General features: G+C 42.2%; 1 protein-coding gene and 1 pseudogene across 4 annotated transcripts in view; one reads left to right on the forward strand and one right to left on the reverse strand.

Annotated features, from left to right (window-relative positions):
* Positions 1-27,635, forward strand: part of eme1 (essential meiotic structure-specific endonuclease 1) — a 48,543-nt gene that overhangs the window by 1,847 nt on the left and 19,061 nt on the right. For 2 of the 4 annotated variants that reach the window (XM_031835426.1, XM_031835428.1), the window contains exon 1: positions 25,540-25,701. The exons of 1 other annotated variant lie outside the window; for it this stretch is intronic. The gene's annotated coding sequence lies outside the window, so the exon portion shown is untranslated. Of the gene's footprint in view, positions 1-25,526; positions 25,702-27,635 lie in introns of those variants that run through there. One more of the 4 variants, XM_031835425.1, reaches the window with a different exon arrangement.
* LOC109899911 (39S ribosomal protein L27, mitochondrial-like) lies at positions 1,177-25,465 on the reverse strand (annotated as a pseudogene).

Here is a 27,635-nt window from a genome sequence, read left to right on the forward strand (position 1 = left end):
TAAGTCGAGAGTCGCGACCTCATTTTGACCTCTCCCTCTTTGCAGAGTTATCCCCCCTCCCCCCAACTCTTGTGTACTGTACATTATCGTCCCTTATCAACTCTCATAACACATACATCATGTACAAAAATATATAGTATCTCAAGTACAGCACTCATCAGTTAGTAGAGAGGGCCTTCATCATACTTGTTTTGACAAGCTGTCGTTTCATAGTGAAGGTACCAAGGGTATTCTGAATGTACTCCACACTCCCCTGCATACCACTATGAGAGGAGTTGAAATACCATTCATGCTATCTGTAACTCGTACTCTAAAAAATAATTGCAAAAAACATGGCACCTTACTTAAACTCAGAGTAAAGAATGATCTGTAAAATGTTTGGGGAATACTACACACATCTTGTCATGGGTGTCTATTTGGAGTTTCTTGTTTTTCTCTAAAATGGGTCAATCCTGGTGATTGTGAATGGGTTTACACAAAATTCCCCAGATACAAATTTGAGTTAATGGTTACAAGTCAACACCCAACATCTCTTGAACTGGTGTCATCAACACAAAATTATGTGAAAGAGGTAGTTGGCTTTAAGAGACCATATGGGGCGGCTGAGAGTAAATTATTAAAGGAGAGTTCTTTAGAGTACAGTCTGATGCTAAAAACTGTGATATTACTTCCCTCTGCTTTGTAGTATTTTTTTTTGTTTCACATTATCCCTCTGTAGCCTGTTTGGATAAATCAGAGGGGAAACCTCTGTGTAAAGCCTTGAAACACCCTGTGGTTAGTTCAGGAACTATAGACCACACTCACACTTGATCAAGGGGTGGTTTCATGTTTTCCTTGTCAACCATACAGAGTTTCCCCCCCAGATGACACAAAAATATTCCCAAAAATGAAATACTTTTGGATACACATGAAATTGTTCCATTGACTAAGCTTACAATGCACATAACAGACTGCTGATGTCATGATTATATATTTAAGCAATAAGGCACGAAGGGGTGTGGTATATGGCCAATATACCACAGCTAAGGGCTGTTCTAAGGCACGACGCAAAGCGAGGTGTCTGGATACAGCCCTTAGCTGTGGTATATTGGCCATATACCACAAACCTGCGAGGTGCCTTATTGCTATTATATAAACTGGTTACCAACATTCATTAGAGCAGTAAAAATACCAATCAGCATTCAGGGCTCAAACCACCCAGTTCATAAAAAACTTTATTGGATGGAGTGACACGTCTTCTTACAGCACAATAAGTCAGGTAGGTGCCTGTTGATTAAACCTTCGACCATAGTCAAAATGTGCAGGATCAATGAAAATATGGTAACGGTCACCACAACAACACAAGAAGCTTTGAGGAATTCCCTCAGAACTTCCAGAATCCTCCTCACCACACAGCAGCTCAGTTCCACAACATTCACGACAAAGGAGTCCGCGGTTGAACAGAACCTTTCAATCCGCCAAGTCCATAGAAAAAGTAGGATTTGATCTTCCACAGAGTGGAATATGAATGTCTTTAGAACATGCCAACCAGTTTGAATTTGCCCTCTTGTTTGTTGGGCACTATGTTGATAAAGGTCTTGTAGAGCACAGTTCCCGTGGGCAGCTTGGTGATGACCTTGAATGTCTCAGTGCTGCGTGGGGCTGAAACATACACCTCCTTAGTGAACCTGACAATGCCATCCTCCAGGGCATAAAGGGTGTTGTTGGTTCCAATCCCCACCTGAGAGAGGTGGGGGATAGAGAGTGAGAGCGATTAGTTGACAATCAACTGGCGACCTGCAGACATTTGAAGGCTTCCAGGGGTGTATTCACTAGGAACCAAACGGAATCAAAAGAAACAAGGAGGGACTTACCTAAATTTGTCCAATGGAAATTTCCAAATAGTTTTCTGGTTGGAGTAAAATGTTTCTGTTGCAAAACATTTAGCTGCGGTGCTAAACTATTTGCTATGATGTGCATGTGATGAATACACCTCAGGATATAAACAGTGAAAATGAGAAACCTTACATGTGCTCCTGGTTGCCACCGCATGAGCCTCTGTGTTGCTAGGATGTTGCCAGCATGGACAAAGTTCCCTGAAGGTGGATGCCAACAAAACAGAAGTGTTAATTAGACGATGCAAACATGACGTGTGTAAGATCAAAATACATAACATGCACCTCACAGAGATGTCAGAACTAAGCATAGCATACTGACAAATAAGAGCATTCACGTAGCTACCGTCTGTTTTCTAGAAGCCATATCTGCGACCGGGACTCTTTCCCCCGAGATTCTTGCTGCTACCGCCTGCCTTCTTGGATGCAAAGCGCACCCAGTCCACAAGAGAGGACTGGCAAGGGAGCAAAAGACCTGCAATTTTGTTGAGTTAACATTGTAGCAGTTGTAGCAAGGGGATACATTTGAAGCAGTCAATACAGTTGATAAATGACTGTCTGGCTTGTATGAAGGCAGTGGGCTGTTCAATACCATTTGTGATGCTCATGCTATGTTAGAAACTTCTTTCCAATGTAGGTAGCTAGTAGCCTGATACACCAGTCATAGTCCCGACTTGACCATGCTATCCAATCCCTGGACAACATTACTACATAGACGAAAACCTAAACGTCTCGTCTGTTACGAATGTTGAATAAAATAATATTTGAACTTACATTAGCAAATGTCCATAGTGTTTGTTCTTATGCATTCAACTGAAATGTGTCTTCTGCATTTAACCCAACCCCTCTGAGACAGAGAGTGCCGGGGGGGGGGGGGGGGGCTGCCTTAATCGACATCTACGTCTTCGGCCCATCCCTTCCCCTATATAGGGTGGAATTTGAGACAATATATATATATATCCAAAGGAATGTTTTATTAAACAGACTTTCCAAACATGTATCTATTGTAGACCCACTTCCTCGCTGCTTACCTCATGTTGAAATAAAAAAGTCCTGCACGTGTGCCATATGTGCACAAACAAGCAATAACTTGTGGGGGACGTATATTTTGAGATGAAGAAAGCAGAGAGAAAGTGGGTCTACAAGAAAGTCTTTAATAATAAGTTCCTTTAGAAAGGTTGTCTAAAGTTCCACCCTATTACGAACCAACCCCATAGACAATTGGTAGAGTAAGTTCAAATATAATTTTTTATCAACATTCGTGACAAAGGACATTTAGGTTTTCGTCAACTATAAGTGTCCCTGCTGTTCAGGGATTGGATAGCATGGTTATGTTGGGAATTTTTTATTTTTTTATTTCACCTTTATTTAACCAGGTAGGCTAGTTGAGAACAAGTTCTCATTTGCAACTGCGACCTGGCCAAGATAAAGCATAGCAGTGTGAGCAGACAACAAAGAGTTACACATGGAGTAAACAATTAACAAGTCAATAACACAGTAGAAAACAAAGGGGGAGTCTATATACAATGTGTGCAAAAGGCATGAGGAGGTAGGCAAATAATTACAATTTTGCAGATTAACACTGGAGTGATGAATGATCAGATGGTCATGTACAGGTAGAGATATTGGTGTGCAAAAGAGCAGAAAAGTAAATAAATAAAAACAGTATGGGGATGAGGTAGGTGAAAAAGGGTGGGCTATTTACCAATAGACTATGTACAGCTGCAGCGATCGGTTAGCTGCTCAGATAGCTGATGTTTGAAGTTGGTGAGGGAGATAAAAGTCTCCAACTTCAGCGATTTTTGCAATTCGTTCCAGTCACAGGCAGCAGAGTACTGGAACGAAAGGCGGCCAAATGAGGTGTTGGCTTTAGGGATGATCAGTGAGATACACCTGCTGGAGCGCGTGCTACGGATGGGTGTTGCCATCGTGACCAGTGAGCTGAGATAAGGCGGAGCTTTACCTAGCATGGACTTGTAGATGACCTGGAGCCAGTGGGTCTGGCGACGAATATGTAGCGAGGGCCAGCCGACTAGAGCATACAAGTCGCAGTGGTGGGTGGTATAAGGTGCTTTAGTGACAAAACGGATGGCACTGTGATAAACTGCATCCAGTTTGCTGAGTAGAGTGTTGGAAGCCATTTTGTAGATGACATCGCCGAAGTCGAGGATCGGTAGGATAGTCAGTTTTACTAGGGTAAGCTTGGCGGCGTGAGTGAAGGAGGCTTTGTTGCGGAATAGAAAGCCGACTCTTGATTTGATTTTCGATTGGAGATGTTTGATATGAGTCTGGAAGGAGAGTTTGCAGTCTAGCCAGACACCTAGGTACTTATAGACGTCCACATATTCTAGGTCGGAACCATCCAGGGTGGTGATGCTAGTCGGGCATGCGGGTGCAGGCAGCGACCGGTTGAAAAGCATGCATTTGGTTTTACTAGCGTTTAAGAGCAGTTGGAGGCCACGGAAGGAGTGTTGTATGGCATTGAAGCTTGTTTGGAGGTTAGATAGCACAGTGTCCAAAGACGGGCCGAAGGTATATAGAATGGTGTCGTCTGCGTAGAGGTGGATCAGGGAATCGCCCGCAGCAAGAGCAACATCATTGATATACACAGAGAAAAGAGTCGGCCCGAGAATTGAACCCTGTGGCACCCCCATAGAGACCGCCAGAGGACCAGACAGCATGCCCTCCGATTTGACGCACTGAACTCTGTCTGCAAAGTAATTGGTGAACCAGGCAAGGCAGTCATCCGAAAAACCGAGGCTCCTGAGTCTGCCGATAAGAATATGGTGATTGACAGAGTCGAAAGCCTTGGCAAGGTCGATGAAGACGGCTGCACAGTACTGTCTTTTATCGATGGCGGTTATGATATCGTTGAGTACCTTGAGTGTGGCTGAGGTGCACCCATGACCGGCTCGGAAACCAGATTGCACAGCGGAGAAGGTACGGTGGGATTCGAGATGGTCAGTGACCTGTTTGTTGACTTGGCTTTCGAAGACCTTAGATAGGCAGGGCAGAATGGATATAGGTCTGTAACAGTTTGGGTCCAGGGTGTCTCCCCCTTTGAAGAGGGGGATGACTGCGGCAGCTTTCCAATCCTTGGGGATCTCAGACGATATGAAAGAGAGGTTGAACAGGCTGGTAATAGGGGTTGCGACAATGGTGGCAGATAGTTTCAGAAATAGAGGGTCCAGATTGTCAAGCCCAGCTGATTTGTACGGGTCCAGGTTTTGCAGCTCTTTCAGAACATCTGCTATCTGGATTTGGTTAAAGGAGAACCTGGAGAGGCTTGGGCGAGGAGCTGCGGGGGGGGCGGAGCTGTTGGCCGAGGTTGAAGTAGCCAGGTGGAAGGCATGGCCAGCCGTTGAGAAATGCTTATTGAAGTTTTCGATAATCATGGATTTATCAGTGGTGACAGTGTTACCTAGCCTCAGTGCAGTGGGCAGCTGGGAGGAGGTGCTCTTGTTCTCCATGGACTTCACGGTGTCCCAGAACTTTTTGGAGTTGGAGCTACAGGATGCAAACTTCTGCCTGAAGAAGCTGGCCTTAGCTTTCCTGACTGACTGCGTGTATTGGTTCCGGACTTCCCTGAACAGTTGCATATCACGGGGACTATTCGATGCTATTGCAGTCCGCCACAGGATGTTTTTGTGCTGGTCGAGGGCAGTCAGGTCTGGGGTGAACCAAGGGCTGTATCTGTTCTTAGTTCTGCATTTTTTGAACGGAGCATGCTTATCTAAAATGGTGAGGAAGTTACTTTTAAAGAATGACCAGGCATCCTCAACTGACGGGATGAGGTCAATGTCCTTCCAGGATACCCGGGCCAGGTCGATTAGAAAGGCCTGCTCACAGAAGTGTTTTAGGGAGAGTTTGACAGTGATGAGGGGTGGTCGTTTGAATGCGGCTCCGTAGCGGATACAGGCAATGAGGCAGTGATCGCTGAGATCCTGGTTGAAGACAGCGGAGGTGTATTTGGAGGGCCAGTTGGTCAGGATGACGTCTATGAGGGTGCCCTTGTTTACAGAGTTAGGGTTGTACCTGGTGGGTTCCTTGATGATTTGTGTGAGATTGAGGGCATCTAGCTTAGATTGTAGGACTGGCGGGGTGTTAAGCATATCCCAGTTTAGGTCACCTAACAGAACAAACTCTAAAGCTAGATGAGGGGGCGATCAATTCACAAATGGTGTCCAGGGCACAGCTGGGAGCTGAGGGGGGTCGGTAGCAGGCGGCAACCGTGAGAGACTTATTTCTGGAGAGAGTAATTTTCAAAATTAGTAGTTCGAACTGTTTGGGTATGGACCTGGAAAGTATGACATTACTTTGCAGGCTATCTCTGCAGTAAACTGCAACTCCTCCCCCTTTGGCAGTTCTATCTTGACGGAAGATGTTATAGTTGGGTATGGAAATCTCAGAATTGTTGGTGGCCTTCCTGAGCCAGGATTCAGACACAGCAAGGACATCAGGGTTAGCAGAGTGTGCTAAAGCAGTGAGTAAAACAAACTTAGGGAGGAGGCTTCTGATGTTGACATGCATGAAACCAAGGCTTTTTCGATCACAGAAGTCAACAAATGAGGGTGCCTGGGGACATGCAGGGCCTGGGTTTACCTCCACATCACCCGCGGAACAGAGAAGGAGTAGTATGAGGGTGCGGCTAAAGGCTATCAAAACTGGTCGCCTAGAGCGTTGGGGACAGAGAATAAGAGGAGCAGGTTTCTGGGCATGGTAGAATATATTCAGGGCATAATGCGCAGACAGGGGTATGGTGGGGTGCGGGTACAGCGGAGGTAAGCCCAGGCACTGGGTGATGATGAGAGAGGTTGTATCTCTGGACATGCTGGTAGTAATGGGTGAGGTCACCGCATGTGTGGGGGGTGGGACAAAGGAGTTATCAGGGGCATGAAGAGTGGAACTAGGGGCTCCATTGTGAACTAAAACAATGATAACTAACCTGAACAACAGTATACAAGGCATATTGACATTGAGAGACATACAGCGAGGCATACAGTAATCACAGGTGTTGAATTGGGAAAGCTAGCTAAAACAGTAGGTGAGACAACAGCTAATCAGCTAGCACAACAACAGCAGGTAAAATGGTGTAGACTAGGCAACGGGGCCAACAGATAAAACAAACAAGCAGAATGGAGTACCGTGATTAATGGACAGTCCAGCGTGCATCAGCTATGTAGCCAAGAGATCAGTGTCCAGGGGGCAGCGGTGGATGGGGCAGGGAAGCTGGACTGGCGAGTGTTATCCAGGTTTAAAAAACTAACAATGACTAAATAGCTTGTAGCTAGTTAGCTGGTTAGCTTCTGGAGGTTCTTGAGTGTGTTCTAAAAATAAAAAAATAATAGCGATTCCGTATCACATTGGGTGAGGCAGGTTTCCGGAAGGTAAAAACAAATTAAAAGTCAAAAGAGATAGAAAGTAAATATGGGTCCGGTGAGCGTTTGGGACGCGGCGATTCAGGCGGTTAGCAGGCCTGTGCTAACAAGCTAACAGTTTGTAGGCCCGGGCTAGACAAGGTAGCAGTTAGCGGACCGGAGCTGGACAAGCTAGCAGTTAGCAGGCCGAATTAGCAAGCAGGGAGATAGTGAGGGCTAGAGAGTTAGCCTTTGGGGGACGTCGCGATGGGGTGAGTCTGTTTATTCCTCTTCATGCGATGACATCGATAGACCGGTCGTGGGCCCGGGTATTGTAGCTCAGGAGTATGCTACGGTGGTAGCACAGGTGCTACGGCCGGGCTAGCTTCAAGCTAAGTGGGTGGAAACGCTAGCCAGGAGTAATCCGGGGTTGCGGTTTAGCTAGATAGCTAGTTGCTGAAAAATCCAGCTGAAAGATGTTCCGTTTGCGGTGGGAATCCGGGGATGAAAAATAAATAGGTCCGTTATGCTCTGGTTAGAGTCGCGTTGTACGAACAGGCGAGAGCTTTCCGAACTACAGGTTAGCTGATGACCGGTTAGTTGAAGACCGCTAGCATACCCGCTGGTTAGCTGGCTAGCTTCAGTTGAGGGGGTCCGAAGTAAATATAAATACTTTAGGAAAAAATTGGGTGAGTCACATGCCATCTCCTCATTGGTTATACCCACATGGAGATTGAAAGACTAAATGTTTTGCCAGTTATTGTGGTAAAAGTGTAGATGCCAATCACCATATAAGTTCAAAGATGAAAAAGCCTGGAAAGAGGAGAGATGACTAGAAACGATTCGGTTGGCCGTTTTATGTGTGGATTAATTGTCGGAGTAAAGGACCGTGTGCATTTCAGGTAAAATAACAACTCAATGTTTATATCCCAGGACAAAATAGCTAGCAACAGCAAGCTAGCTAAATAGGACAAATTAGCTAGCAAGTGCAAGCTAACTAGCTAAATTGCCATACATGTTTAATGCTTTTCAACCTGTCCCCAAATTAATGTCATTGGTTCAGAGTTTCTTTTGATATTTTAACCTGCGTGCAGTGATCGCATTTGGTGTAGGGGGACAAAATACATTTATGCACGATAGCGCACGCGCGCAGCCGGTTTGGGTTCCGTGTTAGGGTTCTCAGCTGAAAATATGGAGCACAGCTGGACACTATTGAAGCCATTGGACACAGTTTATCATAGCGCTTTATTACAGGTGATAAGTTCAGTACACATCATTGCATTTTGTAACATAAAGTAGACATGAGTTAGCTAAATCTGTTTTTAGTTTGTGGAATGATCTCCAAAAGTACAAGTTGGTGTCTCTAGGGCAATTCAGGTGGATGTTAGGGGGCCTTTTTACTTAAGAATGTGGTGGTTCCATATTCATATTCTGTTTTGCTTGTCGCGTTTTGTGTTTGTTTTTCATGTATAGTGTAATTGATGTGTATATATATAGAAGTGTATAGTGTAATTGATGTGTATATAGATGTGTATAGTGTAATTGATGTGTATAGTGCAATTGATGTGTATATAGATGTGTATAGTGTAGTTGATGTGTATATACAGTTGAAGTTGGAAGTTTACATACACTGAGGTTGGAGTCATTAAAACTAGTTTTTCAACCACTCCACAAATTTCTTGTTAACTTCTTGATGCACCCATCCCTTTAGCGGGATCATTTCCGTCAACATCCGCTGAATTGCAGAGCGCCAAATTCAAATTACTAAAAATATTTAATTTTCATGAAATCACAAGCGCAATATAGCAAAACACAGCGTAGCTTGTTGTTAATCCACCTGGCGTGTCAAATTAAAAAAAAGCTTTTCGGCGAAAGCATACCAAGCGTTTATGTATGGACATCTCTCTCAGCAGACAAAACATTACAAACAGCTAGCAGCAAAGTAGATTGGTCACGAAAGTCAGAAAAGCAATAAAATGAATCGCTTACTTTTGATGATCTTCGGATGTTTGCACTCCCAGTTATACAATAAATGTTCCTTTTGTTCCATAAAGATTATTGTTATATCCAAAATACCTCCATTTGGTTGGCGCATTATGTTCAGAAATCCACAGGCTCGAGCAGGCACGACGGGGCAGACAAAAATTCCAAACAGTATCCATATTTTTGACAGTTTTGGAAACTTTAGACTGTTTTCTATCCTAATTATATGCATTATCTAGATTCTGGGCCTGCGAATTAGGCAGTTTCATTTGGGTACGTTTTTCATGCAAACAACAAAATACTGCCCCCTCAAGAGGATTAACAAACTATAGTTTTTTAAAAACCTTTATTTAACTAGACAAGTCAGTTATGAACAAATTCTTATTTTCAATGACGGCCTAGGAACAGTGGGTTAACTGCCTTGTTCAGGGGCAGAACGACAGATTTTTACCTTGTCAGCTCGGGGATTCAATCTTGCAACCAGTTACAAGTCCAACACTCTAACCACTAGGATACCTGCTGTTTTGGCAAATTGGTTAGGATACTTTGTGCGTGACACAAGTAATTTTTCCAACAATTGTTTACAGACAGATTATTTCACTGTATCAGAATTCCAGTGGGTCAGAAGTTTACATACACTAAATTGACTGTCTTTAAACAGCTTGGAAAATTCCAGAAATGATGTCATGGCTTTAGAACCTTCTGATAGGCTAATTTACATAATTTGAATCAATTGAAGGTGTACCTGTGGATGTATTTCAAGGCCTACCATCAAACTCAGTGCCTCTTTGCTTGATATCATGGGAAAATCAAAAGAAATCGGCAAAGACCTCAGAAAAAAATTGTAGACCTCCACAAGTCTGGTTCATCCTTGGGAGCAATTTCCAAATGCCCGAAGGTACCACGTTTATCTGTACAAATAATAGTACGCAAGTATTAACACCATGGGACCACGCAGCCGCCACACCGCTCAGGAAGAAGACGCGTTCTGTCTCCAAGAGATGAACGTACTTTGAACGTACCCAGAACGTACCCAGAACAACAGCAAAGGACCTTGTGAAGATGCTGGAGGAAACAGGTACAAAAGTATCTATATCCACAGTAAAACGAGTTCTATATCGACATAACATATCAACCTGCTCCCCAAGAAAGCATAACAGTCAGAAGTCCTTTGTCCTCATCTTGCCGTGTCCATATATATATATATATATATATATATATATATATATACATATACATATACATATACATATACATATATATACATATACATATATATACATATACATATATATACGTATATGTATATACATATACATATATGTATATACATATACATATATGTATATACATATACATATATGTATATACATATACATATACATATACATATATATATACATATACATATATATATACATATATGTATATACATATACATATACATATACATATATATATACATATACATATATATATATATATATATATGTATATATATATATATAGGGACACGGCAAGATATATATAAATATACACACATCTTTTCTTCGCATATCTTTTTAGATATTTTTTTCAAAAAATGTCAACTTCAAAACACTCTCCTGCAACCCGCCTCACCAATTAAAAAAAAGAAGCATTATTCACCTCAAATCTGAAATCGACAATAGAAGCTAGCCAGTTGACTGGGTAACGTTAGTATTCAGCTAACCACGGTTGGTGGTCATCAGCTATCCTTTAGCTCGAAAAGCCATCGGCAGTTTTGTACAACGCGACTCAGACCAGAGCATACCGGACCTATTTTCTCTCCATATCCCCGGATTTCTACCGCAAGCTCTGGACATTTACACCTGGATCTTGCAGCTAGCTAGTTGCTATCCGAGTGACTATTGGCTTATGTCGGTCCCAGAGCAAACATCAATTATTCCGGAGCTAGCCAGCTGAAGAGTTCCATCAGCCACTCTGCCTCTCCTTCCAGTTCTCTGCTGCCAATGACTGGAACAAACTACAAAAATCTCTGAAATTGGTAACACTAGCTTTAAGCACCAGCTGTCAGAGCAGCTCACAGATTACTGCACCTGTACATAGCCAATCGATAATTTAGCCCAAACAACTACCTCATCCACCTACTGTATTTATTTATTTTGCTCCTTTGCACGCCATTATTTCTATTTATACTTTGCAAATTCTTCAACTGCAAATCTACCATTCCAGTGTTTTACTTGCTATATTGTATTTACTTCGCCACCATGGCCTTTTTTTTTGCCTTTACCTCCCTTATCTCACCTCATTTTCTCACATCGTATATAGACTTATTTTTCTACTGTATTATTGACTGTATGTTTGTTTTACTCCATGTGTAACTCTGTATTGTTGTACATGTCAAACTGCTTTGCTTTATCTTGAACAGGTCGCAATTGTAAATGAGAACTTGTTCTCAACTTGCCTACCTGGTTAAATAAAGGTCAAATAAAAATAAAATAACCTGAAAGGCCACTCAGCAAGGAAGAAGCCACTGCTCAAAAAACGCCATAAAAAAGCCACACTACGGTTTGCAACTGCACATGGGGAAAAAGATCGTACTTTTTGGAGAAATGTCCTCTGGTCTGATGAAACAAAAATAGAACTGTTTGGCCAAAATGACCATCATTATGTTTGGAGGAAAAGGGGGGGATGCTTGCAAGGCGAAGAACACCATCCCAACCATGACGCACTGGGGTGGCAGCATCATGTTGTGGGGGTGCTTTGCTGTAGGAGGGACTGGTGCACTTCACAAAATAGATGGCATCATGAGGCAGGAAAATTATGTGGATATATTGAAGCAACATCTCAAGACAGGAATTTAAAGCTTGGTCGCAAATGGATCTTCAAAATGGACAATGACCCCAAGCATACTTCCAAAGTCGTGGCAAAATGGCTTAAGGACAACAAAGTCACGGTATTGGAGTGGACATCACAAAGCCCTGACCTCAATCCTATAAAATACTTGTGGGCAGAACTGAAAAAGTGTGTGCGAGCAAGAAGGCCGACAAATCTGACTCAGTTACACCAGCTCTGTCAGGAAGAATGGGCCAGAATTCACCCAACTTATTGTGGAATGCTTCCCAAAACATTTGACCCAAGTTAAACAATTTAAAGGCAATGCTACCAAATACTACTTGAGTGTATGTAAACTTCTGACCCACTGGGAATGTGATTAAAGAAATAAAAGCTTAAATAAATCACTCTCTCTACTATTATTCTGACATTTCACATTCTTAAAATGAAGTGCTGATTCTAACTTACCTAAGACAGGGAACTTTTACTAGGATTAAATGTCAGGAATTGTGAAAAACTCAGTTTAAATGTATTTGGATAAGGTGTATGTAAACTTCTGACTTCAACTGTAGATATGTATAGAGTAATTGATGTGAATATAGGGCTCCCGAGTGGCGCAGGGGTCTAAGGCACTGCATCTCAGTGCTAGAGGCATCACTACAGACCCTGGTACGATTCCAGGCTGTATCACAAACGGCCGTTATTGGGAGTCCCATAGGGCGGCACACAATTGGCCCAGCATCGTTAGGGTTTGGCCGGGGTAGGCCGTCATTGTAAATAAGAATTTGTTCTTAACTGACTTGCCTTGTTAAATAAAGGTACAATAAATAAATAAATAAAAAATATATGTATATAGATATGTAGTGTAATTGATGTATGTAAAGATATGTATTGTGTAATTTTTTTATTTCACCTTTATTTTACCAGGTAGGCCAGTTGAGAACAAGTTCTCATTTACAACTGCGACCTGGCCAAGATAAAGCAAAGCAGTGTGACAAAAACAACACAGAGTTACACATAAACAAACTTACAGTCAATAACACAATAGAAAAATCTATGTACAGTGTGTGCAAATGTAGAAGATTAGGGAGGTGAGGCAATAAATAAGCCATAGAGGCGAAATAATGACAATTTAGCAATTAAACACTGGAGTGATAGATGTGCATATGATGATGTGCAAGTAGAGATTCTGGGGTGCAAAAGAGCAAGAAGATAAATAACAATATGGGGATGAGGTAGTTGGGTGTGCTATTTACATATTGGCTGTGTACAGGTACAATGATTGGTAAGCTGCACTGAGAGCTGATGCTTAGAGAGGGAGATATAAGTCTCCAACTTCAGTGATTTTGCAATTCATTCCAGTCATTGGCAGCAGAGAACTGGAAGGAAAGGCGGCCAAAGGGAGTGTTGGCTTTGGGGATGACCAGTGAAATATACCTGCTGGAGCACGTGCTACGGGTGGGCGTTGCTATGGTGACCAGTGAGCTGAGATAAGGCGGGGCTTTACCTAGCAAAGACATAGATGACCTGGAGCCAGTGGATTTGGGAACGATTATGTAGCAATTGCCAGCCAACGAGAGCATACAGGTCACAAAGGTGTGTAGAATATGGGGCTTTGGTGACAAAACAGGTGGCACTGTTATAGACATCTACATCCAGTTTGCTGAGTAGAGTGCTGGAGGCTATTTTGTAAATGACATTGCCAAAGTCAAGGATCGGTAGGATAGTCAGTTTTAAAAGGGTATGTTTGGCAGCATGAGTGAAGGTGGCTTTGTTGCGAAATAGAAAGACGATTCTAGATTTAATTTTGGATTGGAGATGCTGCTTAATGTGAGTCTGAAAGGAGAGTTTACAGTCTAACCAGACACCTAGGTATTTGTGGTTGTCCACATATTCTAAGTCAGAACAGTTCAGAGTAGTGTTGCTTGTCGGGCAGGCAGGTGTGGGCAGCAATCGGTTGAAGAGCATGCATTTAGTTTTACTTGCATTTAAAAGCAGTTGGAGGCCACGGAAGGAGTGTTGTATGGCATTGAAGCTCGTTTGGAGGTTCATTAACAGTGTCCAAAGAAGGGCCAGAAGTATACAGAATGGTGTCATTTGCGTAGAGGTAGATCAGAGAATCACCAGCAGCAAGAGCGACATCATTGATATATACAGATAAAAGAGTCGGCCCAAGAATTGAACCCTATGGCACCCCCATAGAGACTGCCAGAGGTCCGGACAACAGGCCCTCCAATTTGACACACTGAACACCATCTGAGAAGTAGTTGGTGAACCAGGCAAGGCAGTCATTTGAGAAACCAAGGCTGCTGATAAGAATGCAGTGATTGACAGAGTCGAAAGCCTTGACCAGGTCAATGAAGACGGCTGCACAGTACTGTGTCTTATCGATGGCGGTTATGATATCATTTAGGACCTTGAGCGTGGCTGAGGTGTACTCATGACCAGCTCGGAAACCAGATTGCATAGCGGAGAAGATACAGTGGGATTCTAAATGGTCGGTGATCTGTTTGTTAACTTGGCTTTCAAATATTTTAGAAAAGGCAGGGCAGGATGGATATAGGTCTATAACAGTTTGGGCCTAGAGTGTCTCCCCTTTGAAGAGGGGGATCACCGCAGCAGCTTCCAATCTTTAGGGATTTCAGAAGATAAGAAAGAGAGGTTGAACAGGCTAGTAATAGGAGTTGCAACAATTTCGGCAGATCATTTTAGAAAGAGAAGGTCCAGATGGTCTAGCCCAGCTGATTTGTAGGGATCCAGATTTTGCAGCTCTTTCAGAACATCAGCTGTCTAGATTTGGGTGAAGGAGAAGCGGGGGGGGGGGGGGAGCAAGTTGCTGCAGGAGGAAATATGCTTATTGAAATGATCAATTATCGTAGATTTATCGGTGGTGACAGTGTTTCCAAGCCTCAGTGCAGTAGGCAGCTGGGAGGAGGTGCTCTTATTCTCCATGGACTTTACAGTGTCCCAAAACTGCTACAGGATGCAAATTTGAAAAAGGTAGTCTTAGCTTTCCTAACTGACTGTGTATATTGGTCCCTGACTACCCTGAAAGGTTGCCTATCGCAGGGCTATTTGATGCTAGTGCAGTACTCCACAGGATGTTTTTGTGCTGGTCAAGGGCAGTCAAGTCTGGGGTGAACGAAGGGCTATATCTGTTCTTAGTTCTACATTTGTTTTAATGGGACATGCTTATTTAAGATGGTGAGGAAAGCACTTTTATAAAGCAACCAGGCATCCTGTACTGACAGGATGAGGTCAATATCATTCCAGGATACCCGGGCCAGGTCGATTAGAAAGGCCTGCACGCTGAAGTGTTTTAGGGAGCGTTTGACAGTGATGGGGGGGGTGGTCTTTTGACCGCGGACCCATTACGGACACAGGCAATGAGGCAGTGATCGCTGAGATCCTGGTTGAAGACAGCACAGTTGTATTTAGAAGGCAAGTTGGTCAGGATGATATCTAAGAGAGTGCCCATGGCTACGGATTTAGGGTTGTACCTGGTAGGTTCCTTGATCATTTGTGTAAGATTGAGGGCATCTAGTTTAGATTGTAGGACGGCCGGGGTGTTAAGCATATCCCAGTTTAGGTCACCTAACAGTACGAACGCTGAAGATATATGGGGGGCAATCAATTCACATATGGTGTCCAGGGCACAGCTGGGAGCTGAGGGGGGTTTATAACAAGTGGCAACGGTGAAAGACTTGTTTCTGGAAAGGTGGATTTTTTAAAGTAGAAGCTTGAATTGTTTGGGCACAGACCTGGATAGTATGACGGAACTCTGCAGGCTAACTCCGCCCCGTTAGGCAGTTCTATATTGTCAGAAAATGTTGTAGTTGGGGAAGGAAATTTCAGGATTGTTGGTGAATTTAAGTGTATATAGATGTGTATAGTGTAATTGGTGTTTATAGATATGTATTGTGTAATTGATGTGTATATTGATGTGTATATAGATATGTATTGTGTAATTGATGTGTATATAACCTCAGCAACGAACAAAAAACATCCCTTTTTCAGGACCCTGTCTTTCAGAGATAATTTGTAAGAATCCAAATTACTTCACAGATCTTAATTGTAAAGGGTTTAAACACTGTTTCCCATGCTTGTTCAATGAACCATAAACAATTAATGAACATGCACCTGTGGAACGGTCGTTAAGACACTAACAGCTTACAGACAGTAGGCAATTAAGGTCACAGTTATGAAAACTTAGGACACTAAAGAGGCCTTTCTACTGACTCTGAAAAACACAAAAATAAATACCCAGGGTCCCTGCTCATCTGCGTGAACATGCCTTAGGCATGCTGCAAGGAGGAATGCTGCAAGGAGGCATGAGAACTGCAGATGTGGCCAGGGCAATAAATTGCAATGTTAGTACTGCGAGACGCCTAAGACAGCGCTACAGGGAGACAGGACGGACAGCTGATCGTCCTCGCAGTGGCAGACCACGTGTAACAACACCTGCACAGGATCGCTACATCAGAACACCACACCTACGGGACAAGTACTGTGCAGCCGTCTTCATCGACCTTGCCAAGGCATTCGACTCTGTCAATCACCATATTCTTATCGGCAGACTCAGTAGCCTCGGTTTTTCGGATGACTGCCTTGCCTGGTTCACCAATTACTTTGCAGACAGAGTTCAGTGTGTCAAATCGGAGGGCATGCTGTCCGGTCCTCTGGCAGTCTCTATGGGGGTGCCACAGGGTTCAATCCTCGGCCCGACTCTTTTCTCTGTATATATCAATGATGTTGCTCTTGCTGCGGGCGATTCCCTGATCCACCTCTACGCAGACGACACCATTCTATATACTTCCGGCCCGTCCTTGGACACTGTGCTATCTAACCTCCAAACGAGCTTCAATGCCATACAACACTCCTTCCGTGGCCTCCAACGCTAGTAAAACCAAATGCATGCTTTTCAACCGTTCGCTGCCTGCACCTGCATGACTGACCAGCATCACCACCCTGGATGGTTCCGACCTTGAATATGTGGACATCTATAAGTACCTAGGTGTCTGGCTAGACTGTAAACTCTCCTTCCAGACTCATATCAAACATCTCCAATCGAAAATCAAATCAAGAATCGGCTTTCTATTCCGCAACAAAGCCTCCTTCACTCACGCTGCCAAACTTACCCTAGTAAAACTGACTATCCTACCGATCCTCGACTTCGGCGATGTCATCTACAAAATTGCTTCCAACAGCAAACTGGATGCAGTTTATCACAGTGCCATCCGTTTTGTCACTAAAGCACCTTATACCACCCACCACTGCGACTTGTATACTCTAGTCGGCTGGCCCTCGCTACATATTCGTCGCCAGACCCACTGGCTCCAGGTCATCTACAAGTCCATGCTAGGTAAAGCTCCACCTTATCTCAGTTCACTGGTCACGATGGCAACACCCATCCGTAGCACGCGCTCCAGCAGGTGTATCTCACTGATCATCCCTAAAGCCAACACCTCATTTGGCCGCCTTTCGTTCCAGTTCTCTGCTGCCTGTGACTGGAACGAATTGCAAAAATTGCTGAAGTTGGAGACTTTTATCTCCCTCATCAACTTCAAACATCTGCTATCTGAGCAGTTAACCGATCGCTGCAGCTGTACATAGTCTATCGGTAAATAGCCCACCCATTTTTACCTACCTCATCCCCATACTGTTTTTATTTATTTACTTTTCTGCTCTTTTGCACACCAATATCTCTACCTGTACATGACCATCTGATCATTTATCACTCCAGTGTTATTAATCTGCAAAATTGTAATTATTCGCCTAGCTCCTCATGCCTTTTGCACACAATGTATATAGACTCCCCTTTTTTTCTACTGTGTTATTGACTTGTTAATTGTTTACTCCATGTGTAACTCTGTGTTTTCTGTTCACACTGCTATGCTTTATCTTGGCCAGGTCGCAGTTGCAAATGAGAACTTGTTCTCAACTAGCCTACCTGGTTAAATAAAGGTGAAATAAAAAAATTAAATAAAAAAGTACAGGATGGCAACAACAAATGTCCGAGGCTGGACTGAAGGCTTGTAGGCTGTTGTAAGGCAGGTCCTCACCAGACATCACCAGCAACAACGTTGCCTATGGGCACAAACCCACCGTTGCTGGACCAGACAGGACTGGCAAAAAGTGCTCTCCGCTGATGAGTAGTGGTTTTGTCTCACCATAGGGTGATGGTCGGATTCAAGTTTATTGTCAAAGGAATGAGCGTTACACCGAGGCCTGTACTCTGGAGCGGGATCAATTTGGAGGTGGAGGGTCCGTCAAAGTCTGGGGCGGTGTGTCACATAATCATCGGGCTGAGCTTGTTGTCATTGCAGGCAATCTCAATGCTGTGCGTTACAGGGAAGACATCCTCCTCCCTCATGTGGTACCCTTCTTGCAGGCTCATCCTGACATGACTCTCCAGCATGACAATGCCACCAGCTATACTGCTCGTTCTGTGCGTAATTCCCTGCAAGACAGGAATGTCAGTGTTCTGCCAAGGCCAGCGAAGAGCCCGGATCTCAATCCCAATTGAGCACGTCTGGGACCTGTTGGATCGGAGGGTGAATGCTAGGACCATTCCCCCCAGAAATGTCCAGGAACTTGCAGGTGCCTTGGTGGAATAGTGGGGAAACATCTCACAGCAACAACTGGCAAATCTGGTGCAGTACATGAGGAGGAGATGCACTGCAGTACTTAATGCAGCTGGTGGCCACACCAGATACTTACTGACTGTTAATTTTGATTTTGACCACCCTTTGTTCAGGGACACATTATTTCATGTATGTTAGTCACATGTATGTGGAACTTGTTCAGTTTATGTCTCAGTTGTTGAATCTTATGTTCATACAAATATTTACACGTTAAGTTTGCTGAAAATAAACACAGTTGTCAGTGAGGATGTTTCTTTTTTTGCTGAGTTTAGATTTGTAGTGTAATTGATGTGTATATAGGGCTCACGGGTGGTGCAGCAGTCTAAGGCACTGCATCTCAGCAATAGAGAAGCCACGACAGACCCTGGTTCGATTCCAGGCTGTATCACATCCGGCTGTGATTGGGCTCGCATTTCCATTGGGCCATTTCATTCCACATTTTCAGCTGGAAGCAGGTGTTCTTATAAACACAGCCGGGTGGAACTTTGCTAAACTGCAGTAAGTATCTTTTGATTTTGTAAAATTCTCTCGCTTATATGAAAGTTTCAAAATTATAACACAAGCGTATATTTGCATTTGGACAGAGCATTTGGGCAGCACTGGAGCATCTGGGCATTACAGTGCCTTCAGAATGTATTCATACCCCTTGACTTTCCACATTTTGTGTTACAGCCTGAATTCAAAATGGATTAACCTCTCTAGACTAAGGGGCGGTATTTTCACGTCCGGATGAAAAGCGTGCCCAAAGTAAACTGCCTGCTCCTCAGGCCCAGAAGCTAGAATATGCATATTATTAGTAGATTTGGATAAAAAAAAACACTCGGAAGCTTCTAAAATGGTTTGAATGATGTCTAAGTATAACAGAACTTATTTGGCAGGCGAAACCCAGAGGACAAATCATCCAGGATTTTTTAGTTTTTTGAGATGAGTGTTTTCAATGTGGATCTAGATTTCTAAAGCACTTGCTTGCAGTTCCTATCGCTTCCACTGGATGTCAACAGTCTAGAAATTGGTTGATGTTTTTCCCTTTGTGTAATGAAGAAGTAGGGCTGTTCAGAACAAGGGTCAAGTCTAGTGTACTGTTGTGGTTGGGGCGCGCGACCTAAAAGCTCGCTCCACTTTGTTTTTTTCCTCTATTGAACGCAGTTTATCCCGTCTTAAATTTGATTGATTATTTACGTAAAAAAATACCTAAAGTTGTATTAGGAAAGTTTTTTGAAATGTTTGGACAAAGATTACAGGTAACTTATTAGATATTTTGTAGTCATGTTGCGTTGCGCGAGTTGGAACCGTTTTTTTTTTCTGGATCAAACGTGCCAAATAAATAGACATTTTGGAGATATAACGAACAATCGAACAAAAGGACCATTTGTGATGTTTATGGGACATATTGGAGTGTCCCATATTAAGCGAACAAAAGGACCATTTGTGATGTTTATGGGACATATTGGAGTGCCAACAGAAGAAGCTCTTCAAAAGGTAAGGCATGAATTATATCGTTATTTCTGGGTTTTGTGTCGCGCCTGGCAGGATGAAATATGATGGTCTGTGTTTGTTTTATGGGGTGCTGTCCTCAGATAATCGCATGGTTTACTTTTGGCGTAAAGCCTTTTTGAAATCTGACACCGTGGCTGGATTAACAAGAAGTTACGATTAATTTTGACATATTGCATGTGTATTTTCAAGAATGTTAAATATTTACAATTCTGTAGTTTGAATTTGGCGCCCTGCACTTTCACTGGATGTTGGTCAGGTGGGACGGTAGCGTCCCATCAAGCCTAGAGAGGTTAAATAGATAATTTTTCTTACCCATCTACCCACAATAACTCATAATGACAAAGTGACAACATGCTTTTAGAAATGTTTGCACACTTACTAAAAATGAAATACAGAAATCTAATTTACATAAATATTCACACCCGAGTCAATACATACAGCGCATTTGGAAAGTATTCAAAACAAATTTTATTGATTTGGTTTCAGACCCCTTGACTTTTTCCACATTGTAACGTTAGTGTTATTCTAAAATGTGGATCCTCAATCTACACACAAGACCCCATAATAACGAAGCAAAAACATGTTTGTAGATTTTTTTGCAAATGCATTAAAAATAAAAAACAGAAATACCTTATTTACATAAGTATTCAGAACCTTTGCTATGAGACTCAAAATTGAGCTCAGGTGCATCCTGTTTCCATTGATCATCCTTGAGATGTTTCTACAACTTGATTGGAGTCCACCTGTGGTATAGTAAATTGATTGGACATGATTTGGAAAGGCACACATCTGTCTATATACATTAAGGTCCCACTGTTGACAATGCATTTCAGAGCAAAAACCAAGCCATGAGGTCGAAGGAATTGTTCTTAGAACTCCGTAGACAGGATTGATAGGCACAGACCTGGGGAAAAGTACCAAAATATTTCTGCAGCATTGAAGGTCCCGAAGAACACAGTGGCCCCCATCATTCTTAAATGGAAGTTTGGATCCACCAAAAGCTGGCCACCTGGCCAAACTGAGCAATCGGGGGAGAAGGGCCTTGGTCAGGGAGGTGACGATAACCTAATGGTCACTGAAAGAGCTCCAGAGTTCCTCTATGCAGATGGGAGAACCTTCCAGAAGGACAACAATCTCTGCAGCACTCCACCATTCAGGCCTTTATGGTAGAGTGACCAGACGGAAGCCACTCCTCATTAAAAGGCACATGACAGCCCACTTGGAGTTTGCCAAAAGGCACCAAAAGGCCTCTCAGACCATGAGAAAAAAGATCATCTGGTCTGATGAAACCAAGATTGAACTCCTTGGCCTTAATGCCAAACGTCACATCTGGAAGAAACCTGGCACCATCCCTACGGTGAAGCATGGTGGTGGCAGCATCATGTTGTGGGGATGTTTTTCAGCAGCAGGGACTGGGAGATTAGTCAGGATCAACGGACAGATGAATGGAGCAAAGTACAGAGAGATCCTTGATGAAAACCAAACCTGATTCAGAGTGCTCAGGACCTCAGACTGGGGCGAAGGTTCCCCTTCCAACAGGACAACGACCCTAAGCACACAGCCAAGACAACACAGGAGTGGCTCTGAATGTCCTTGAGTGATCCAGCCAGAGCCAGGACTTGAACTCGATCAAACATTTTTGGAGAGACCTGAAAATAGCTGTGCAGCAACGCTACCCATCCAACCTGACCAAAATTGAGAGGATCAGCAGAGATGAATGAGAGAAACTCCCCAAATACAGGTGTGCCATGCTTGAAGCGTCATACCTATGAAGACGCAAGGCTGTAATCGCTGCCAAAGGTGCTTCAACAATGTACTGAGTAAAGGGTCTGAATACATATGTAAATGTAATATTAAACTGTAACTAGGCCACTCAGGAATGTTTAACGTCGTCTTGGTAAGAAACTCCAGTGTATATTTGGCTTTGTGCAGTCCCTAAATATATTGCTTTTCATAAAAGAGTAATCATTGAGGGGGGGATGGTGTTATTTTAGTTTTCCAAACAATCGATTTAAATATCAGATTGCATGGTTGGCTATAAGTTACTTGCCTAGACTGCAAATGAAACCACCCATGATTGAAATACTGTGTGCTTTCCTGTGATCTTGGCCGGGCCAGTAATACTCCCCCTCGGGCCAGTAGTTTTCACTTGGTATGCCACTGGCAAATTTACTAAATGTACCTGTATAAATTGCTTTAACAATGGAAACCCTGAAACACTTTCATCTTTGTTTGACAAGTTCTTCATTAAAATGACCTTTCAAATGATATATAATATAACCAACTCTGAAAGCACCAGCTACAACTATTATTTAAAAAATAACCCATATTCTGCCATTGACATTAGAATGTTGGAAGCTTTGCCATAGAATTCCATGTAGTGGGGTAGCTAGGTTTTTGGATTGTAACTTTGGTGATAGAGGCGCCGCATTTCACAGACACACAGCTAGAACAGGGTTTAAAAAATATTTGTAGATACAGGGCCATCACAGGATTCACGTATCAACCCCATAGAATCCTTTCCCCAATATGGCCGCCAAACAACTGTTATTGGATCAATTGCGCATGACCATACCTGTATGAAATATAATTGTAGCATGCCCAATAATATCTTAAAATTGTCATAGTGATGTAGAATACACAACCAAATGAGCCAGGTGTGCCATATTGTAAAGACGGTAAATGATTCACATAATTGTGGAAAGAATGTGCCCAAAAAGCTGGCTGAATCACTCATTTTAGAATGTTTAAATCCTTAATTGCAATACTTCATCTTCAAACATGTAAAATAGATGTATACATGTAAATAGTCATGTGGGCTGATTCAAATTATAAACAATGATATCCTTTAACTGTTTTCATTATGATGACTTTAAACCATTCCTGTACATTCCATTCCATTGTAGTAAAATCCAATGTTGGGCCTGTTGTGGACAATTATATACATTTTAGTACTCTAGTAACAGACCAATCTGCTATAGCCCCATAATAAAAATACATCTGAATTAAAACTAACTATGTGTAATGGTTTGCTGCTCTCAACATCAAGATATTTGGTTAAAACATATTGGCATTCTTATGGAATTTTACAAGTTTCTGGTCCTCTGTTTTATGAAAACGGTTCATTGGACAATATTGCATATTTTAATCAGCTCACATCCATGACTATTCACTTGTACATATGCATTTTAGACATTTGAAGAATAAATATTTACATTTTTGATAATGACATCTTCAGAAATCAGCAATTCAGACATCTTTTTGGGCACATTACCACAATTGTGTGAATCATTTATAGTCTTTATATCTAGCACACCTGGATCATTTGGTTGTGTATTCTACATCACTATGAACATTTTAAGACACAATGGATTTTGTCCAACATTCTGCACATTCTCAATCATGAAACATTTGATCTCAATACTGTTCTGTTCCGAAAACTAAAAAATGTTTTGAACAGAGTGGACAAAGTTTTGTTGACTTTACCCTTTGTCAATTAAAAAAAAGAAGCATTGTTTAGGAGTGCAAATGCGAATCGAGTTATTGCGCACTTCACAGGGTAGGCGTTCCCTAACGGAAATATACAAATGTTGGCTAGAACACGCCAATAGGCTCTCGCTAGCTTGTGCTTGGCTCTGCCCACCTCTTTGCTTGTTCTGCCTACTATGACTCATTTGTTCCCATTGAAAGCGACAGGCTGTGGTCTTAGTTTTATGCAACGGGTGGGATTAATCCTGAATGCTGATTGGTTAAAACTGCATTCCGGACGGTGTCAATTCCACAAGTCGCCACCGCTAAATCTATTATGTTAAAAGGCCCAATTACTCTGTTCCATTTGACTGCGCAATCCACTGTCTCATCAGCCCAGCCAGGCAATTTATAAACTGGATCTCCACTATAAAAAGCATCTAGACATTATCTCACATATATTTTAGACTAACATTTTGTTTTCAACAGGGAGATTTGAATAAACCTCACTGTCCCTCTCCGACATTTGCAACATTGTTTCAATATTCAAATTCGATCTCCTGCTGAGACATAGTAATGAACTTGTCGGGAGTCGGGATGAGACAGACAGGCAGGCAGTGTCTCAGCCAGTCGAAATCATGAATCAGCTGGCATAATTTTTATGGATATATATATATTTTTTAAATGAAAATGAAAAGTAGCTCATTTGCAGTCTTTCCAGCTTCCGATTGAAGTGATTGTGTTACTGTTGCTGTGTCGTTGGCTAGCTCCTCTGAATAACAGTGACCTGACGAGTGAGCACATTTTCTATGACAATGCAAGTGCGGCTACTTTGCCGTTATTCTGGCTGCACTTTTTGACTTGACTATGTTAGCCGTATTTGGCTAGCTAGCAAGCAAGGGATAAGAAAGTTGCCAGCCTGGATGACAATGGAACATTTAGACTGAACGACTGGGCCGCAACATTACAAACAAAACAAAAAGACTGAACAACTGGGTCGTGTCTCTAGCAACCCTAGATTTGTGTGGGGACTATATCTTGCAGAAGGATTAAATAGTATGACTAAATTAGTCAACATAAAGTTTAATGAAAATATGTCAATCATTATTTTAATATGTTGGTAACTCATGGTATAAAAGTGATAATGCCTTCGAAGACAGCGTTTGGAGGATATATTGACACGGTTTGCAGGGCAACGACGAACAAAACCATGGGCACCCGAGTCGCGCAGTGGTCTAAGACACTGCAATGCCTAGTTCGAATCCAGGCTGCATCACATCTGCAGGAAGCCAGCCTAGCGTTTGGCCAGTAACCGAAAGGTTGCTAGATGACTATGGTAAAAATCTGTTCTGAACCTGAAAAAGGCAGTTAACCCACTGTTCCTTGGCAGTCATTGTAAATAAGAATTTGTTCTTAACTGACTTGCCTAGATAAATAAATAAAAATATATCCACTTAAATATACAATTTTCGGCTATGGAGAAGGCACGAGAGAGTGGCTAAAGCCATGCCAGCTAGCTTCAAAAACACGTTATCCAGCTGGGTAACTACAATACATGAGCGTCATAGGCGTATACTAGTGTGTTTCATAGAGAGGTTTGAATTAACGCAAATAAATTGTCATGTGTATATTTTACCTGATCTAGACTTGAACATCAAGGACGCGAGCGCCGCCATGTTGGATCACGTGACGTCAACGTTGTCACATCAAATTCTAAACTACTGACCGCTAGTCACCACAGCCAAAGTCAAAATTGTCTACGTCCTAAAAAATCTTAAACTAAAATGAGCTTTTTGGTATTAATTGAAGATTAAGTTTTGGCATAAGGTTGCCAGTGTGGTTAAGGTTTGGTTTAAAATAAAATGGTTAAAAAGAGAAGTTGTAGAAATGGGCGGGGTTTAATCATAATTGTGGCTGTGGTAACTAGTTCGTCCACTAAACCCGCGGAATCCAAAATTATGAAAATCCAGTTACAAAAAGGCTAGCAAGACGAAATAGCTCGAAAGTTAAAGAAATTATTTTTGTCCTGAAAATAAAATATTGAACCCCTTCTACAAGAACGTGAGTAGATAATTATGTTCAATTAATTTGACAAACTTTAGATATTAACGTTGTATTGGTAGCTAAACGTTAGCTAGCCAACACGCCTCGACAACATTTACTAGCTAAACCCAACCCATATGCCTCGAATGTTACTGTTACGATAATTACATACGTTAACTGTAGCTTTAGTGTTTGCAGTATTTCAAGTAAAAACATGTGCATTATTAACAAGTAGTAAGTGTACTGCATAGTCTATCGAGTCGGGAAAGTCTGGCTGCGCGCTCAGGACTGATTTCTGAGAACATGTCTACAACTTTATCTTCTGCAAGCTGTCAAACTATCGTAAATAAAGCACCAGCTAACTTACACACGGTTTATCAGTGCCCCAAATCACTTTCTAGCTCAGTTCCAACTCTGTGTTTGTCAATGAAGCTAGCAAGTAGTAGCTAGCAGGCACATTGAGCAGTAGTGATATGTAGTACGCAAACGAGTCGTTATTTTTGAACGACTCTTTACTGACTCGAGTCATGATTATATTGAACGAGTCACTGAGAAACTAGTCTTTCGTTTGACGTGCTCCGACCAATTATGTCTATAAACCAGATAGTAAACAGTAGCAGCAGCGTATGTGAGTCAGTTAATGCAAAAATGGGTCAGTGCAGCTGACTATTTAGCAGTCTTATGACTTGGGAGTAGAAGTTGTTCAGGTTCCAGACTTGATCTGTGCGGTAGTAGAGAGAACAGTCCGTGGCTGGTGTCGTTGACAACAATTGTTAGGACCTTCCTTTGACAGCGCCTGGTATTCTAAACTGAAACCCATCTCTTTCCCAGTCGCCCATCCCTGCTCTACCCTCTGTAGTGCCCTGGGGTTGGGTACCAGGCAGTTGTCATACCAAGCGGTGATGGAGCCAGTCAAGATGCTCTCAATGGTGCAGTTGAAGAGCTTTTTGAGGATCTGAGGGCCCATGCCAAATCTTTTCAGCCTCCTGAGGGGGAAGAGGCATTGTTCTGCCCTCTTCACAACTGTGTTGGGGTTTTTGGACTAGTGCTGGTCAAAATATCATATCACTATTTTTATTTTTTTATTTTATGATGGTGTGACGGTATTCAAATCAAATTGTATTTGTCACATACACGTGTTTAGCAGATGTTATTGCGGGTGTAGCAAAATGCTTGTTTTTCTAGCTCTAACAGTACAGCAATATCTAACAGTAATATCTAACAATTGCACAACAATACACCCATCTAAAGGAATGGAATTAAAAATATATAAATATTGGGCGAGCAATGTCAGAGGGGCATAGACTTAGATACAGTAGGATAGAATACGGTATATACATGTGAGATGAGTAATGCAAAATATGTTAACATTATTAAAGTGACTAGTGTTCTATTATTTTTATTTAACTGGGCAAGTCAGTTAAGAATAAATTCTTATTTAGAATGATGGCCTACCAAAAGGCCTCCTGTGGGGACGGGGGCTGGGATAAAAAAAAAATATATATATATTAGAGGTCGACCGATTTCAAGTGATCATGACAATCGCCGATTTGTTTTTATTTTTTATTTAAAAAATTATAGATCTTTTAATATTTTTTTTATACCTTTTATTTAACTAGGCAAGTCAGTTAAGAACACATTTTTATTTTCAATGAGTGCCTAGGAACGGTGGGTTAACTGCCTTGTTCAGGGGCAGAACGACAGATTTTCACCTTGTCAGCTCGGGGGATCCAATCTTGCAACCTTACAGTTAACTTGTCCAAAGCAATAACGACCTGCCTCTCTCTCGTTGCACTCCACAAGGAGACTGCCTGTTATGCGAATGCAGTAAGCCAAGGTAAGTTACTAGCTAGCATTAAACTTATCTTATAAAAAAACAATCAATCATAATCACTAGTTAATTACACATGGTTGATGATATTACTAGATATTATCTAGCGTGTCCTGCGTTG

Source organism: Oncorhynchus kisutch, linkage group LG11 (assembly GCF_002021735.2).
Source record: "Oncorhynchus kisutch isolate 150728-3 linkage group LG11, Okis_V2, whole genome shotgun sequence".
In the NCBI taxonomy this organism is placed as follows: Eukaryota; Metazoa; Chordata; class Actinopteri; order Salmoniformes; family Salmonidae; genus Oncorhynchus; species Oncorhynchus kisutch.